The sequence below is a fragment of the Nuphar pumila genome, chromosome 4 (assembly GCF_984573655.1).
Source record: "Nuphar pumila chromosome 4, dmNupPumi1.hap1.1, whole genome shotgun sequence".
Classification (NCBI taxonomy): Eukaryota; Viridiplantae; Streptophyta; class Magnoliopsida; order Nymphaeales; family Nymphaeaceae; genus Nuphar; species Nuphar pumila.
Genome location: NC_143252.1, coordinates 37,134,405 through 37,139,017, shown reverse-complemented (window position 1 = coordinate 37,139,017; position 4,613 = coordinate 37,134,405). Strand labels below are relative to the sequence as shown.

The 4,613-nt window shown below is 46.3% G+C and overlaps 1 pseudogene across 1 annotated transcript; it reads left to right on the top strand.

Annotated features, from left to right (window-relative positions):
- Positions 1 to 1,473: 1,473 nt before the first annotated feature.
- Positions 1,474 to 3,237, top strand: LOC149840016 (nematode resistance protein-like HSPRO2 pseudogene; annotated as a pseudogene). Its single transcript, XR_016431383.1, has one exon. The product of XR_016431383.1 is annotated as a nematode resistance protein-like HSPRO2 pseudogene (transcript).
- Positions 3,238 to 4,613: the final 1,376 nt, after the last annotated feature.

Below are 4,613 nucleotides of genomic sequence, written 5' to 3'. Positions count from 1 at the left end.
TACATATATTCCAATTTATCCGGTTTTTAGATAAACTAGAAAAAAAAGGCAAGGTTCGAGTGACAACGGGGTTCCGAGCTGTCAGTGCACGTGTCCTTGTGGTGGGAGGTTGCAGGTTCAAACCCCAGTACTACTAACTGGTGTGGTCAGCCTAACCCCAGCTAGCACTTGCGTTTTAGTGACAATGATGTGAGAAAGAGGAGAGGTCAGGGGTAGTTTAGTCACTGGTGGCCTAATATTCCAAGGACAAGTCCAAAGCGTGGAGCGGAGGAAAACGCATGTTTTGGTAGTGGATGAGATTGGAGACTGGGGTCGTAGGTTTCGAATTTTCTTCTCCTCTTATTCAATGCGCCTGCAGATATTGCGATCGCTATCAGAATAAAATAAAAAAAAAGAGAAAATGGGGAAATTTATAAAAAAAAAAAGAGAAAATTGGGAAATAAAAAAAGAAAGAAAAGAGAAAAAGACTAAACCCATAGTACTACGACTCCTCTGATGACCTTCGAGCTCGACCCCACCCTCATGAAAATACCCAGCATCAAATTACCAAAACCTCCCCGAGTTTGGAGCAATTACCCGGCTTCTCCTTCTTCGCTTTCTTGAAAACTGCAAGAAATGTTGCTTTTGTCGGAAGAAATGGATACGAGAAGCGATGCCTGCTAAAAAAAAAAGAATGCAATACTATGAAGCGGGAAGTGAGATACAATTGTGAAGCGATTATTCACGTTTCATGTAAAAAGAAACACATAAAAAATAATATAAAGCGCAGGCAAAAACAAATAAAAAATAACATGCACACAATTATAAAATCATATAAAAGCAATTTCAAAGCTTGTTATAAATTTTGTTTATTATTAATTTTTTAAATAAAAAACATAAAAGGTTAGAGAAACGCGAATAAGAAATAACGAGAGAGAGAGAGAAACATTAAGAAAGCAAAAGGGGATCGAATTTTAAAAACAGGAGTAAGCAGAACTAAAGCTAATCGAAATTTTCATATTTTGAAAGCCGTTTTTTTTTTTTATTTGAAACTTCTCATATTTTCGATTTTGGAGGAAGCGAAAGGTTTCCCGCTTCCGAACATGTAGCATTTAAATGAGGGCACTCTGGTCAATTATTCCATAATAAATGACCAAGTACGTGATGAACCCGTATCACCGTACAAAGCAGAGTAGTTGAAGAAAAAAAAGGGCCCTACTTTGGGCCCACGTACCCATTTCCAGCTTCGCCATCGCTGGAAAGCCGTTGGGTGAATTAAATTAAATGGTGCGGTGCAACCGATATGATCGCACACAAAATGAAAGAGATAAATGTAAACGACTTAATCAAAAGAGAGGGACATAAAGGTAATTTTGCTTGCAAGGGCATAGTTCCTCGAAGGAGAGGAACCCCATTCAGATGAAATTTGAACAAGAGCCTCATCTCCTTATCCTTCTACTCTCCTTTCTCTCTCTCTATATAAACTCTCACCGCTGTCGTCTCCAACGATCTGAATTCACACCAGCACACAACTCCAAACTCTCAACTCCCTCTTCATCTCTTTTCTGAAACTCAGACGACATCTTTAGTCTTCAACCCCAGAAAGGAAAGAAAAAAAAAATGGTGGATTTGGATTGGAAGAGCAACGTGATCGGATCGCGGATGGGAAGCACGCCGGCCAACATCGCCGGAAAATCGAACGGCCCCGCCGGAAGCTGCCCGATATTCGGAGACATGCTTGCCGGGGTCGAGCTTTCGGAACCTTCGCCGTCGGACGTGGCCTCCTACGAGCTCTACCTCCGCCTTCCTGAGCTCTCGAAGCTCTGGAGATCGAAGGAGTGGCCGGAGTGGAAGAACGAGTCGATCCTGAAACCCTCCCTCCAGGCGCTCGAGATCACCTTCCGGCTCGTCTCGATCGTCCTCTCCGACTCGCGACCCTATACTAACAAGGCCCAGTGGCGACGCCGGCTCGAGTCGCTGGCCGATCGCGAGGTCGAATTGATCGCGGCGTTGTGCGAGGACGACGGAGATGGAGGGCCGGAGGCGGCCGCTCCGACTCTCGATCTCTCCGTCTCGGAGGGCGTTTTGCAGAGGGACGGGAGCTCGCCGGAAGTATGGAAGGTTCGGGGGTCTCCGGCGACGGTTCTGGTGAGCAGAGGGAGCGAGCAGAGCCTCCTACCTCGCCTTCGGACGTGGAAGAAGGCAGAGGAGACGGCGGCGAAGATCGCGCTCTCGATCGAGTGCCACATGTGGAGGGCGCCCTTCACCCTAGGGCTAGGCGAACCCAACCTCGCCTGCAAACGGACCCTTCTCTACGATCTCGTCTGCACGCCGTCCGATCTCCACGCCCTGAAGAAGAACCCATTCGACCGCCGGATCGACAACCCCGAGAACCAGACGCTCTACACGGTGCACCAGATCCTGGAGGCGTGGATCTTCTCCGGACGGGAGCTGATCCGTCGGATCGAGGAAAGGATCGACGGCGAGGATTGGGAGAAGGCCGCGAAGGATTGCTGGCTCCTGGATCGGCTCTGGAAACTCCTTGAAGAGGTCCTGGATCTCCACCTCCTGATGGATCCTGACGACTTCCTCCGCCTGAAGAGCCAACTGTCGATTGGCAGGTCGCCGGTCTCCGACGGGTTCTGCCTCCGATCGCAGTCGCTCTACGCCGCGACCAGTTCGTGCAGGAACCTGAAGCACCGGGTCCCGGCGATTCTGGGGGTGGTGGTTGACCCGATGGGTGGGCCCAGGATACAGGACGCCGCCATGAGGCTCTTCCACCGCCACGGGAGCGGCCGCGGGGCGGGTCGGATCCACCTGCTCCAGGCCTTCCAGTCCGTCGAGGCGGCCGTGAAGCGGTTCTACTACGGGTACCACCAGGTGGTGACAGTGGTCATGGGTGCGTTGGAAGCTAAAGGCAACCACTGGTCCGCTGCCGCGTGTCCGGACGCTCTCTCCCAGACTTTCCTGGAACCCCCTTATTTCCCTAGTTTGGATGCTGCGAAAACCTTTCTCGGAGATTTCTGGCACTACGAATCCTCCGCGGACCAACATAGACACGGATGATGGGGTTCTAGCAGTATAAGGAAAAATGGAAAAAAAGCAGCAGCCTAGTGACATGAACCAACTCTTACTCATAGTTTTTACAGGCTTTAGTGGTTTTTTCTCTCTCTCTTAAATTAGTGAATTTATAAAAAATCATCTGTACCAATAGTGGAAACCTGATGGTGTTAATATAACAAGGGTATATTTTTTTCATTTAAGATGTGCTTATTCCGAAGTTTGAAAAGGCGGTGATCGATGCAACCCATTTAAGATGTGATTATTGCCAAATTTACAGAGATGATAATGGATAATAATCATTAATCACGGATGAGACTAAAGTTTTTGGTGGTTATCTTATTGCTAGGGTTTGCTTAGGTTGGCTCAGTGGAGGGAGAACAGAGATATGGTAGTGTCATTAAATTAGAAGTTTTGCATGATTTCTCGAGTGAAAGTAGCTGAGAATTATTACTACAATCTAGTAGCCCTATTAAAGAAAGATGATGACAAAAGAGTGCCTTTCCCGACGTATTTGCCTTTGGAGGAACTAGTTTTTTGATGTAAACGTGCACATATTAGCATGGAATAAAGAACTTATTTTAAAAAAACAAAACTAATTGGGGTGAGGGGTGGTGTATACCCTGACTCCCTCCCCCCCCCCCCCCCCCCCTCTCTCTCCATAGGAAGGGTAGTTACCATCTCTTCTCCTTATTACCATCTCTCTTGGCAATGACAGACTCTCTTCTCCTTATTACCATCTCTCTATTTCTCTCTTTCTTCTTTCTTTCCTTTCTTTTTTGAATTAGGGCTTCAAATTAAGGTTTTCGATTTAGTATTTCTAATTAAGCTTTTTAAACTAAGATTTCAAATTAGGCTTTTCGAATTAGGGTAATTTTATGAATTAGAGTTTGATTTGATTTAGGTTTTTATATTTAATTTTAATATAAAAAATTATGATTTCTTATTTGAGTCAAAACTAATGTTGGACAAAAAGCAGTTGTTATAGAACAAATAAAGCACTTGTTCTGTCCAATCTTGAATAAACAATCAAACTGTTCCCTTGCGACTTACAGTGTACAGTTGCGCTTAGAGTCTATTTTGCTTTTGTTTTGTCTGATGTAAGTTGTCCGGTTCAGGTGAATCAATACCTCGAAGGGGCAACCCGTATACTTGAACTGTAATAGCCTGCAGACAAAATTGTGAATGAAGTAAATGCGTTGAGCTTTCTTTTGTTCACCCTCGTTGTGATTGCTTCTTGTGATTGCAATTTCTCTCCCTCTATTCTCTCTTGCTCTCTTGCACTCTGATTACAAGCTTCTGCGATCGGCAAACGAGCCAACTAGTAGGCTTGCGACGGTGAGGAAGGACCGTGACAAGTGGTACCAGAGCCCATTCTGGTGATGGGGAAGGGACTCCGGAGTCGGTGTCGACAGACTGCGATTTGTGAGCAAGACATCGTGACGCCTTATCAAAACTTGCGCAACACCAAAAGCAAGGCAGTTGCCGAAGCTGAGGAGAAGGGTTCACCTCGGCGCCAAGAAGAGTTGACTGCCACTGTTAACAAGCTGGTGGAAGAGGTGACTTCGTATGAG